The 14475-nt window shown below is 38.3% G+C and overlaps 1 protein-coding gene across 3 annotated transcripts in view; it reads left to right on the forward strand.

The window, feature by feature from the left end:
• Positions 1-14475, forward strand: part of ESR1 (estrogen receptor 1) — a 387332-nt gene that overhangs the window by 53390 nt on the left and 319467 nt on the right. The window lies entirely within an intron of this gene.

Here is a 14475-nt window from a genome sequence, read left to right on the forward strand (position 1 = left end):
TGTTTACCTCCATTCCTACTTTTGTTAGCTTGGAATATTGGTCCTGCTTTCAGCATTCAGCAGGTGTTTCCTAGTGCCTGAAGGACATGTGCTGCCATTTTCAAATCATGGAATGTGAGCTATTGGTAGATATTTCTCTATCCTGAGTCTTCTAATATTTCATACCTTATCTTATTCATAAGATGAGGCTTCACCAAGTAGGACTATTTTGGCTTGACCCCTAGGTGACTCAGGGTCAAGTTTCTTCATCTTTGTAATTGTTAGATTTCTAACCTTTAAAATAGGGGTAATAATACTAGTACCTACTTCACAGAGTTGTTGTGAGGGCTAAATGAGCAAAAGCATGAAAAGCATTTAGCGAAGTCCCTGGCATGTGAGTGTGATATAAAGGTAGGGGCTGTTGATGTTGTTATATTTTGTAGTCATATTGTGGAGGCCAATCAGTTATTTATTACTCCAAATATTCAAGATAAAGGTCTAAAACCATGATGTGGCTTGCTTTCTAGAAGAATTTTACTAACACCAGATTGTCTTCTGTTTATCTTCAGTGTAGATGGTCTTTCTTTCTTCTCATGAACATGAAGGAATTTTAAGTCCAGTTTTGATCGCATGTTATCAAACAAAGTGAAAAACAGCTGTTGTCAGGACTGTAAAAGTCTTTAGCGTCCTGTGTGTAATATACTTCAAGGACTTGTTTTTCACTAAGCCATCTGCCCTCAGGTGCCAAGAAGTCCCTGTGGGCTATAACCCCAAACCTTTTTAATCCCATGTCCAAAATATGACCATGCCATAGATTAAATTGCTTAATTTCACCTTGTTGTTCAAGCTCTGAGTTGATTTTGAACTCCTATCCTAATATATAGGTATCATACTTCAATTTCTTTGGCTGAAGTTCTTTCCTTCCTACCTTTTAGTTTCATCTCTAAGCCATCTACTCGCGATCATCCTACGTGGTCCTCATTGCTGTCTCTTCTCTCCCTGTCTCCCTCCCTATTTTCTCATTATCCATTCACAAGTATTTATTCAGAGGCTACTATGTGAAAAGCACTGTACTCCTTAAGAGTTGGACTGGACACCATCTTTGCTTTGTCACTGAAGATTATCAGGTCAGTTGAGATTTATGGCTGTGTTATCTCAAGGGTTTCCCTATACTTGTTAAAACAAATGTTCTCTGAAGGTCTTTGCATTTTCTGCTACTTATGAATGGACTGGTATTTGAGCTGCTTGCCAGGCCCTTACTCCACTGTGCTATCCTGTAGCTGGCAAAATGGCGCTCACCCCAACCTTCACCTCTGTCTTGAGCCTCTCTGTTATTCTCCAGAAACATTCTTCACATTTTCTTGGAGTTTCCTTAGTTAATTTTTTTAAAGATTTTATTTATTTGAGAGAGAGAGAATGAGAGAGAGAGCATGAGAGGGGGGAGGGCCAGAGGGAGAAGCAGACTCCCTGCCGAGCAGGGAGCCCGATGCGGGACTCGATCCCGGGACTCCAGGACCATGACCTGAGCCGAAGGCAGTCGCCCAACCGACTGAGCCACCCAGGTGCCCCTTTAGTTAATTTTTAATAAGTATTTTCTCCCTCTCTCTCCCCTCGCTATATATTTAAACAGACTATTATGAGAACTTGTTTCTGGCATGCAGGCGTATACCTAGGTTAACGCTTCTTTGAATCTGGTGCCCAATCTACTCAGAATTTGGTTCACTCTGAAAACTCCTCTTTACTCATTCGTTTAGCATTTCTACCTCTTCTCCTTAAACCTAGGCTTTTATGTAAGAAATTTCAGGGCAGACATTGTGTTCAGGTGGGCAGTGGGCCAGCGTGGCTCAAGGACCACGGATGCTTCAGCAGCAGGCTTTGGCGCCACCTCTGCTCCCCGTGACCACCTGTGGCTTCCCCAGAGCCGCTGTCAGCAGAGATGGGGCTGGTTCCTAGTAGGGAGGAAATCGCTCCTTCTCTGACTGGGGCCTGAGAGGCGGGTCTGTCACTTGCTGCTGCTCCCCAGCAGTCCACAGTGAGGCTGATTTTCCATCCTCTTTCTCTCCCTGATGGTAATCCTTCCAGTATCATAACCATCTCCTTCTCTTCTCCCCTGTCTCGTCTTCCTACTTCTTTTTCTCCCCTTTCTGCTTCTCTTCCTGGCTCCTTGAGCAAGGCTTACCTTAAATGTTTCTCATTTTAAAGCCTTCACATTTTGAAAATAAAATTAATTGAATCCTCCTCTCCGCTTCTGTGGTCATTTCTCTGTTGTAGCACTTATCATTTCATATTATAGCTCTCTCTACCCTGCTAAACCCTGAACTCATACAGGATAAATACAGGGTATTATTAATATCATTTCTCTTAAGCCTGGCAGAGTATTCATGTGGAGCAAATACAGTGGAGTCCTTATGGGCACTGACTCTGGAACGAGCCTGCTGATGTTCATATGTTGGCCTCCCCAGCCCTTCCCTATGTCACCTTGGGCACCTTACTTAACTTCTCTGTGCCTCAGTTTTTTCTTTTGCAACTTGGAGGTGATCATAATGCTTAGAACAGTTTCTGCTATATAATAAGTGCTATTTAAATGCTTACTATTAAAAAAAATAAACGTCTACTAGTATGTGTTGAATTCAGTTTAACAGAATCATTGTAATCAAGCTCACTACTCCCATTTATTTAGTGAGGAAGCATATTTTGTACAAGGATGGTCATTACACCTAAATGGGACTGAGGATACAGTAGGCATTCAATCAGTATTTTTGAATGAATGAATGAATGACTGTGCTGGGTAGTATAGACACAAAGAAATGCAAGTCCTGATTTCCTTCCTTCAGGCCTCATAGAGTGGGAGTACAGACGGGAGATGAGAGGATATCTGAATGTACATAGACACACCTTCCTCTGGCTATGGACACTTGGGTTGCTTCCACCTCTTGGCTGTTGTGAATGATGCTACTATGAACAAGAGCATGCAGCTATCTCTGTGACACCTGCTTTCAGTTCTTTTGGGTATACATTCAGAAGTGGGATTGCTGGATCATATGACAGTTACATTTTTAATTTTTTGAGGAACTGCCATAATGTTTTCCATAGTGCTTGCGCCATTTTATATTCCCGCCAACACTGTGTAAGGAGAATCATTAATTTTTCAGTTGATCTGAAAGGAAACATAATAAGTTAGGTTTTTGTCTCTAGTGTTACCCGTGTACTTCCAGTGTCTTTATTGCTTTAAAAGGTATGTTCCCTATAGGAAACTATCAAACCACACCCTTTCACCTTCGTACATTTGTAAGGATTGTATAAACTAAGAGGACTATCATAGAAAATGACCTTCTATTTCTTTAGGTTGAACTTTCATAACCAACTCTATAGATAATTAAGATGAAGGTGATTTATTTTCCTCTGGATTCTCTGGGCCCACGGTTAGCATCTTTCTAAACTCACTGAATAATCAAAGATTCTCAGCCAGTGACACATAGTTCTTGATTTAGGCTTTTCATTGTTTTCTGAACATTTTGATCTCTGTATTTTGCTTCTTTTAAAACATATCCCATTAGGGTAACCACGAACAAGTTACTCTGTGAATTCCACATGCCTATGCTTTCTTTTCCAAAAGTGGAAGTGCTAAAGTTTACCAAACTTGAAGACCTTAAAATATAAGCAGACCAATTACTATTGTTACCATTGGGCTATTGGCTAGCTCTACATTAATTCAGGAAGACATTGTGCAATTCCCAGATCTCATCTTAACAAAAAAGGAACAATGAGTTCCTCTCTCTCTCTCTTTTTTTAGAAGTATGTAACCCCAATATTTGATGGATTTAAGTGTTCTTTTGCCTCTATAAATTTGTGAGGATTCTATCATTTTAGATACAGTGCGTGAAGAGGATGGTTGTTTAAAACTGTTCCTGTAACAACTCGAAGGGATTTCAGTAATTTTCTCAAATGGCTCATGATTGTTTTTGTGTTTTATAACATACTCTATGTACTTTAACCCCAAAGTTAAACTCTCTAATACTTGAAGTTTGTTTTCCATCAAAATACAGATCACAGATACTTATTGAAGCCCTCTAGATAACAGATAACATGACTGTGATTACATTCGATACGGTAGTTGAAAGTGAAGTGCCATATGCTGTATAAATGAATCTGGTTGAGGAAGACTAAGGTAGATGAAGGGTAAAATTAGGGCAACCATATGCATTTGATTTTAAGTTTTATCTTGATTAAAAATATTATTGGGGAAAACATAATACTGTGTCTCTCTTTTCCATATCAAACTGGGATTTAAATAAGGAGCGGGTAGAAGAGGTCAAGGGCGGGGATTCTAGAGTCATTGTTTGGTGCCAATCTACTCTCTGCCACTTACTAGCTGGGTGACACTGGGCAAGCTACTCAGAGCCTCACATTCTCATCTGTAAACTACAGTTAGTAATGGGTTGTTATGCCATTTAAATAAGTTAATATATGTAACTTGCTAGAACAATGACTGGGGGGTTGTGCTATGTAAGATTTTGCTATTGATTTTCTAATCAGCCATGAATTCTTAGATTGTTCTACATACATTGTATTATCCCGGGCATCAATGTTGCCATCTGCAAAAAATAGAATTTTCTTTTTCCTGAATGGTTTTACAAACTGGACTAACCAAAGATCTAAAATCCCTTTTCTGTTAGTCAATTAGTAGTGCATGAATTGAAAGAATGATGGATTGAACATCTTGTACCCCAAAAGCTCTTAGATCGTGAATGCGCAGGGAACAACCGGAGATTCAGTGAGTGCATCACAAATACTTTCTGGGTGATTTTAAGAGTCTTTAATGAATGAATCATTGAGTAGGCAGATGGGCTGTGGGAAGCAAGCCCCTAGTAAATTTTTGCTTTTACTACAGAAATATTTCTGAGCAGTAAATGCCCACCATTCATGACTATAAACATTCTTTAATAATAAAGTAATTGCTTTCCACAGCCATTTTTTTTCTCAGGACAGATAGATTGAATGAGATAGTGTATGTGATAATACTTTAAAAACAATTTTTGACAGCTTTATTGAGATATAGTTGTGTAACATAAAGTGTATTTGGTCTAGGAGTTTTTAGTGTACTCACAGAGTTATGAAACCAATACCATAGTCTAATCTTAGAACATGCTCAAATCCTTTAGGTTTTGGTGGAGTCCTATTCTGGGCATTTTATATGAATGGATCAATATAGTATCTGGCCTTTTGTGTCTGGCTTGTCATCCATGTTGTAGCAGCTGTCAATACCTTATTCTTTCTATGGCCAGATTATGATTGCATTGTATGGATATACTCCATTTTGTTTTTCCATCATCGGTTGATGGGCATTTGGGTTTCTACTTTTTGCCTATTATAACTAATGCTGCTATGAATGTTTGTGTACAAGCTTTTGTGTAGACACACACATATACATATATTGTTTGTTTGTTTGGTTTGGTTTGGTTTGGTTTGGGGGAAGAGAGAAGAGGGGCAATCTTAAACAGGTTCTGTGCCCAGCGTGGAGCCTGACGCAGGCCTTGATCTCACAACCTTGAGATCATGACCTGAGCCAAAATCAAGAGTTAGATGCTTAACTGACTGAGCCACCGTGGACATGTTTTTGATTCTCCTGGATGTATACCTAGGAATGGAATTGCTGACTCATACCGTAACTCTATGCTTAGCATTTTGAGGGACTGTCTAATGCTTGCACAATTTTATATTCCAAGTGTATGAGGGTTCCAATTTCTCCACATCCTGGCTAACACTTGTTATTGTCTGTCTTCTTGATTTTAACCATCACAACTGGTAGGAAGTGGTGAAAATACTTTTTTTTTTTAAATTAAAGAAAGCAGTATAGAGTAAAAGTAAAATGTAAGTAGTACAGAAAACACTGTCCAGGTCTGGCCTGCCTCCCAGAGTTATAATTTTTTCTACAGTCCTCCAGAGTGGTCTCTGCATATATAATAATCCTTAGATATATAATTTAAAAAGAACATATCTGAGAGTATATACCCTTTTGTATTATTCTTTTCCACTTAATAATATATTTTAGAGCAGTTTCTATATAAGAATGTGTTGCTCTACCTTTTTATTCTTACTCTCAGCAGGGTATTCCTTTTTGAGGATATAAGCTATCCATATAAACAGTTTTCCTATTGAAGGGCATTTTCACTGTTTCCAGGATTTTGCTGTTACAAGTAATGTCCCCTTGAGCATCTTTGTGAGGTTGTCTTTGAGTACATTTGTGAAGATACTCATGGAAAAAATTAATTATGCTGCTTCATGTTCCCACGGATAGGGGATGAAAGTACCTGTCATCCCATGGTCTTTCCAACACATATAAAACCCATGATTCTGCATTAAAAGATAAGGCATGAAGGAATATCCCCCAAAGTAGGAATGAGTTTATATAGCACAACATCAAACATACCTTAAAGGCCATCAGATTTTCCTGTCATGGCCAATGTGGTAGCTGAAAAATAGCTTAATGAAACTGAGTTTGACCTATAAGAGTGAATCAAATGTATATTATTATAAAGTTTGAAGTTAAATTTTCTCAGTGTATTGAAGTTGAATCCCAGATAATAGGATTAAGTTTTCAAATTTCTGAAATAAATTCAGGCATCGGGATAGTCTAAACTTGCCTTAATAATTAGTAAAACCATATGCTAGATGAAATAGTGCATTGGTCCTTTTATCTATACAGTTGACATTTATTCACCAGTTACTATATGCCAGGCAGAACTTCCAAGACTAGAAAAAGGAAGGGTGGTAAGAGACACATATTGCTCCCAAGCAATATATGATCTAGTAAGGGAGACACAAAAAGACAAATACTCGTAAAGGATATGGAATAGAGGTTGACACAACGATATGTAAGCTGTGTCCCAGGGTCCTGGGATCGAGACCCACATCAGGATCCCTGCTCAGTGGAGAGCCTGCTTCTCTCTCTCTGCCCCCCACTAGTGCTCACTTGCCTCTCTCTCTGTGTCAAATGAATAAATAAAATCTTAAAAAAAATCTTATGGTGACATAATAAATATGATTCATGTGATCACATAGTAAATGCTATGTAATAGGATTTGTGTAAAATGCCAATTGTGACATAGATTTTTACATATAAAGGGAGTGAGGGAGGGAGAGATGAGTGTGAATTGGTGGTATCAAGAAGAGACCCTTAAGATATGTTTGATATTATGTTATGTAAGCTAATACCTACTTTTAGGGATATTTCCTCATGCCTCATGTTTTTAATGTAGAATCATGGGTTTATATATTTAAAACTCTTCATGAAAAACATGGCTGTGGTTCTTTATATCCACTCTTTTTAGGAATTACGTTTTTCTGGGGTGTGCATTTATGAGTTTATATTTCCTTCAGCAAAAGTTTTCTGGAAAGCAAAAGTTACCCATGTAACTGTTTCTGATAATTGATGCTATTTAATAGTTCGAAGAAGTGGCAGTTTGGACCTTGGGAGAGAGTTGGTGGCTAGTAGTTTGTAGAGTATATTTAGTGGGACAGTGGGTGATGAGAAGTGCTATTTGGTTTCTTCTTCTCACTGTCTTCCCATATTTGGGTCTATGTTCCCTAATAACACTGGTGAGCAAGGAGCGTGCAGAGTTCTAGGTAGGGATTGCCTTGTTTGTAGATATTTTAAAAGGGATATTTTGTAGTTTTTCTTTTAGAACCAGCAAAAGGACATCTCTGATGAAGAACATTTCCCAGGTTTCCAATAAAAATATTTTTTTTGAGTGACCAGGTATAATTTTGCCAAGTTTTCCAAACGGTTTTCCTTTAGAGTGAGAAAAAAAATCCTCTGATTATCTTGAAGTAGCAGTCTCTTCTTTTGGAATGCTAACCTTAAAACAAGACCCTTTGAGGCAAGTTTTTAATTTTGGCATCAAATGTACAATTTCTGAAGATATCGGATGGGAAAAGTCATTGCCAAGCTTTGTTCTGGAAATCAGGTCTAATTTTATGACAATGATTAAAAAAAACCACATTCTCTCCACTGGAAAGGTCAGAGTTCAGACTGTTCATCCTGCCTCTATAAGCTTTTGTTCCGGGAACCCAAGATTTATTTGGGGAGAAACCTGGAAAACTAACCCCAAGCGGAGAAAAAGAAATTGCTTTTGTGTGAAAAGCAGTAAAAGAAGATCGTCTTGAGGAACTGCAATCTAAATGGTGAAATGGTCTCATCACAGTCTTTTTTTTTTTTTTTAAAGATTTTATTTATTTATTTGAGAGAGAGAGAATGAGAGAGAGCACATGAGATGGGGGAGGGCCAGAGGGAAGAGCAGACTCCCTGCCAAGCAGGGAGCCCGATGCGGGACTCAATCCAGGGACCCCAGGGACTCCAGGATCATGACCTGAGCCAAAGGCAGTCGCTCAACCAACTAAGCCACCCAGGCGCCCCTCATCACAGTCTTTAGACACTTAAAACAGCACTCCATAGACTATTTAGATCTTTTTTTTTTAAGTTTTTATTTATTTATTTATTTATTTACTTACTTACTTACTTTATTTATTTATTTATTTATTTATTAGAGAAAGACAAAGAGACAGCAAGAGCAGGGGTAAGGGCAGAGGGAGAGGGACTAGCAGACTCCCTGCTGAGTGGGAAACCTGACACAGGGCTTGATCCCAGGACCCTGAGATCACAACCTGAGCCCAAGGCAGCTGCTTAACCAACTGAGCCACCCAGGTGCCTCTCCATAGACTATTTAGATCTTAAGGAAGCATGACAATCTGTCAGGTGTCATTATTAGTGGATTCAATCTTTGGATGACCCTGACTGCCATATGACCCTGGGCAAATTTGCTTGAAATGGGTAATATTAACTTCTTTAGTAAAGGATCTCCACTGATATTTCCTATTGTTTGTGATCTGTGGGATCCTAGCTATGAAATAGGAGGGAGCATATAATGATTTGTTTAATATTTACATTTGTTTGATCAACGATTGTACAGCTGGAAAATTCATTCCTAGGACATTTGAGAGTTAAAGTCACTACTTCTGGACTTTTCTCTCTTTACTTGTCATCAGTAATTCCCTTGCGATAACTCTACCCTCATAGAAGGTGTCTAATGCAGACAATGACAGAAAGAGTCTTGGATTATGAATGGAAACAATGATGCACAACAATGAATGCAATGATTCAACATTTTTGTTGAATGTTTTATGGAATTATTGTTGGACAGTATTAATAGAATGTACCGAAGCTGCAAATTTAGAGAAAAAAAGTGGAAAGAATTAATATTCAAACCTGAAGACTTACCTGGTAAGTTTTACTTAGCTGGTGAAATGTGGTCCAATTTAAACAAAGTGTTTTTAGTTTTCTCAGAGCAAACATCCTACACAAACATAAACGGTGATATGAGACACAGATAGAACTTAGTTCACCATATTTTCCAAAAGTGCAGTCTACCAGCCAGTTGGTATGGCACACCAGAGAGAAAATAATTAAGAATGTGCTAATAGCAGTTCATTTTGTAACCCACTCTACCAGGTTGGGGACTTGAAGCAATGTATTCTAATAGGAAGATACTCTACGGAAATGATATTTTAAGGGGATGACTTAATTTGCATGAGGAGGTCCACCTTTTCTTGCAGTGACCTTGTAGGCAGCTCTTTAAGATTTTTGTCTTTATGCATTTAAGGGAAGGAGTTAGCTCCACATTTTGGTAGGCAAATTTTGCACATGTGTAGCTTTGGTGGAGGAGAGGTGTGTGCTGCCCTGTGGGTGGGCGAGGCAGCTCAACAGCAACAATAGCTTTTAGCAGCTACCAGATTTGCTAAAAGCAACCATGTCCAATTAGCAGTAAGTGCCATGCACCTGCAGTTACTAGGTATTCAACCTCTTTGGAAGCTGAATCTTAATGTAGCCCCCCCCCCTTTTTTTTAAATAACAAATCTTATACCCTGGGAGAATAAAGAAAATTAGCAATGGCAAAATAGAAACACTCTGAAATGTATTGTTAATATTGATTTAAAATATAGAGGCAAGTGTGCGATCAGTGGCATTTAAAAATCGATATTATTTAAAAATACTGTTTTCTCACAGTTTACTTCCTAATTTTGGATTTCATTTTCATATGAATATTGCAGTTGTTTTCTTAGAAATTTACAGTGTGGACACTGGTTCCCTATCTATGTTTCCATCATTTTCTGCAAAATCATCCACCAGGATAATAAACATAACAGTTCCAAATTGCAAGGACATAGAAAAAAATGTTCAACTTCTTTTCAAGGTTTCAAATTCACTGCAATGGAAAGGACTCCTGTATATTATAAAAATGGTATCTTCAACATATATTACTTATTTTAAAGTTTTCAGCAGTTTTTCCTTGAACATTTGATACCTTTTCCCTGAAAATGTTTGTTTACACTCTGAAAGTATGTCTGGGAGTTCTGGGCAGTATAATCTTCCTTCCTTGTGCTTTCCTGCTTTTTCTTTTTTAAAGGATATTATAGAAGAAAGACATCTATTAAGCATTTTCTGGAGTGACTAGTTTCTAATAAGACTAATAGACTAATAAAATAATCATTTGCAACTGTATCTTTTCAAAAATTCTCAGTTATAATTCTTTAAAAGTGCCAAGAACACCAAAATAATCAAGTCTGATGTAGAACATAGAGTAATTTTAAAAATTTTTTAAAAATTATAAAAAATGTTAGTTGCCATACAGTACATCATTAGTTTTTGATGTAGTGTTCCATGATTCATTGTTTGTGTATAACACCCAGTGCTCTGGGCAATACATGCCCTCCTTAATATCCATCACTGGGCTAACCCATTCCCCCAACCCCCTCCCCTCTAAAACCCTCAGTTTGTTTCCCGGAGTCCATAGTCTCTCATGGTTCATCTCCCCCTCTGATATCCCCCCCTTCATTTTTCCCTTCCTTCTCCTAATGTCCTCCATGCTATTCCTTATGTTCCACAAATAAGTGAAACCATATGATAATTGACTTTCTCTGCTTGACTTATTTCACTTAGCATAATCCCCTCCAGTTCCATCCACGCTGATGCAAATGGTTGGTATTCATCCTTTCAGATGGCTGAGTGATATTCCATTGTATATATAGACCATATCTTCTTTATCCATTCATCTGTTGAAGGGCATCTTGGCTTTTTCCACAGTTTGGCTATTGTGGACTTTGCTGCTATGAACATTGGGGTGCATGTGGCCCTTCTTTTCACTACATCTGTATCTTTGGGGTAAATACCCAGTAGTGCAATTGCTGGGTCATAGGGTAGCTATATTTTTAACTTTTTGAGGAACCTCCACATTGTTTTCCAAAGTGGCTGTACCAACTTGCATTCCCACCAATAGCGTAAGAGTGTTCCCCTTTCTCCACATCCTCTCCAACATTTGTTGTTTCTTGCCTTGTCAGACAAGGTCATTCTAACTGGCTTAAGGTGGTATCTCAGTGTGGTTTTGATTTGAATTTTCCTGATGGCTAATGATAATGAATATTTTTTCATGTGTCTGTTAGCCATTTGTATGTCTTCTTTGGAGAAGTGTCTGTTCATGTTTTCTGCCTATTTTTTGACTTGATTATTTGTTTTTTGGGTGTTGAGTTTGAGTTCTTTATAGATCTTGGTCAGCCCTTTATCTGTAGTGTCATTTACAAATATCTTCTCCCATTCCTTGGGTTGCCTCGTTGTTTTGTTGACTGTTTCCTTTGCTGTGCAGAAGGCTTTTATCTTGATGAAGTCCCAAAAGTTTCAAATTCACTGCAAAGTTCATTTTCACTTTTGTTTCCCTTGCCTTTGGAGACGTGTCTTGAAGGAAGTTGCTGTGGCTGATGTCCAAGAGGTTACTGCCTATGTTCTCCTCTAGGACTTTGATGGATTCCTGTCTCACATTGAGGTCTTTCATCCATTTTGAGTTTATCTTTGTGTTTGGTGTTAGAGAATGGTCGAGTTTCATTCTTCTGTATATAGCTGTCCAATTTCCCCAGCACCATTTATTGAAGAGACTGTCTTTTTTTCCATGGGATATTTTTTCCTGCTTTGTCGAAGACCATAAAGTTGAGGGTCCATATCTGGGCTCTCTATTCTGTTCCATTGATCTATGTGTCTGTTTTTGTGCCAGTACCATGCTATCTTGCTGATCACAGCTTTGTAATATAGCTTGGAATCAGGCAACATGTTGCTCCCAGCTTTGTTTTTCTTTTTCAACAGTTCTTTGGCGATTCAGGGTCTTTTCGTTCCATACAAATTTTAGGATTGTTTGTTCCAGCACTTGGAAAAACGCCGATGGTCTTTTGACTGGGATTGCATTGAAAGTATAGATTGCAGCATAGACTTTTTTTTTAAAAAAAGACTTATTTATTTATTTGAGAGAGAGAGAGAGAGAGTGAGCAGGGGGAGGAGAAGAGGGAGAGGGACAAGCAGACTGTGCTGAGCGCAGAGCCAGATGTGTGGCTTGATTCCAGGACCCCAAGATCATGACCTGAGCCAACACCAAGAGTTGGCTGCTTAACTGACTGAACCATCCAGACTCCCCGAATATCTAGCAATTTTTATTTGCTGATCATATGCTGAAATTCACTGTAATGAAGAATAATTCATGTGTTGATGTGCTTTAAAGTTAGGATTGTGATATCATGGCGAGAAGATCCTACAAACTGTCACTGTCTTAGTTTGCACTGCCCATCTTCGAGAACTCAGCAATTTCTATATGCATAAGCCCCAGTTTGGAAAAATTATGCAAATGGGAAGTTATTCCCCAAATTGGTTATTTTATTGAATTTGAATCGGTTGGTCCCCAACCAGTATCATCACTTGAGGTGCATAGATAATGTGGTAGTGTTTACTGGGCATATGCAATTATTTTGGTAAAAGTTTGGTTGAACTTTATTGACGTGGAATTTCTAAATCCTGCAATTTCTGGTTTATCCTGTTTATGTGGAATATAATGGGAACACACAGTCAGTGAAGACCTCCTCCTCCAGCTTCCCTCTTTTTTCCTTGCCTATATTTGCCCTTGCTTACCTTTCTTCTTGCTGGGTGTCCTTAGAATTCATCATGTCTGTCAGCGACATCAAGTCTGCTGCTGTGGGAACCAGTAGAACTTTATGATGCTCCAGATGGGATTGACTAAGGTGCAGGGGGAGGAGCTGGAGAGGAGTCTGAGATTGCAAGGGGATGAGACAGGGGGAGACATCCAAGATGTTCACACAAACAGAAAGTCTTCAGAATTAGCAACAAGGAGAGAAAATAGAAGACAAAAACTCACAGCAAGGTAGTCAACAGAAATAACCATTTTTGCATTCCAGGTATGATTTGAAGAAGGGGAAAAGTTTATTTTTAGGGAAGAAAGAGAAATCACCTGCAATTTTCCAAGTCTAGAAAGCAGAAAGTACCTTCCATGGAGTTAATAAGCCTTTTGTTATTAGCTAAGAAGTGTTACTATTAAGTCTGACTGTCACTGGAGAGAAAATAAAACTCTCCCTTTTTCTAATGTAATATTTATGAAATAAAGGACAACTGAATATGATAAAGTTTCCCCTCTGAGATCTAATTATTTAGCCAAAAACTTGATCAATTTCTTTTGCTCAGGCTGGCAGCCATATTTTAGCAGCAGTCAGTTCTCATTGACCTTACTTGGGATAATTGCTAAATCCAGTGTCAGTTTTCAGACCTTATTTTATTTGACCTGTCAGCCACATCTGACTCAGTTGATCATTGCCTTCATCTTGAAACGTCCCTTCACTCGGCTGTCAGCGTACTCTGCTTTCCTTCCTGTCCTTCTCAGTCTCCTTTGCTGGTTACTCCTTATTTCCACAATCTCTCAAAGTTGGAACTCCCCTGGATCCATTCCTTAAGCAGCAGCAGCTGCTGCTTCTTCTTCTTCTTCTTCTTCTTCTTCTTCTTCTTCTTCTTCTTCTTCTTCTTCTTCTTCTTCTTCCTTCTTTCTTCTTTCTTCTCCTCCTTTCTTCTTCTCCTTTCTTCTTCTCTTTCTTTCTTTCTTCATCATACCTGGTGTCATGGCTTTAAATACCATCTATCTTTCTTCCACCATACACAGAAATAAACTCAAAATAGTTTAAGACCTAAATGTGAGACCTGAAACCATAAAACTCCTAGAAGAAAACATAAGCAGTAAATTCTTTGACATGGGCCAAAAAAAATTAAACTATTGGGACTAATCAAAATAAAAAGCTTCTGCACAGCAAAGGAAACCATAAACAAAACAAAAAGACAACTTACTGAATGGGAGAGAATATTTGCAAATGACATATCCAATAAGGGGTTACTATCCAAAATATATAAAGAACTAATACAACTCAACACCCAAAGAACAAATAATACAATTAAAAAACAGGTAGAGGACCTGAATAGACATTTTTTCTAAAGAAGACATACAGATGGCCAACCGACACATGAAAAGATGCTTTATGTTACTCATCATCAGGGAAATTCAAATTAAAACCACAATGAGATATCACTTTAAACCTGTTAGAGTGGCTAAAATAAAAAACACAAGA

Source organism: Mirounga leonina, unplaced genomic scaffold (assembly GCF_011800145.1).
Source record: "Mirounga leonina isolate KUSES-001 unplaced genomic scaffold, KU_Mleo_1.0 Mir_53, whole genome shotgun sequence".
Taxonomy (NCBI): domain Eukaryota; kingdom Metazoa; phylum Chordata; class Mammalia; order Carnivora; family Phocidae; genus Mirounga; species Mirounga leonina.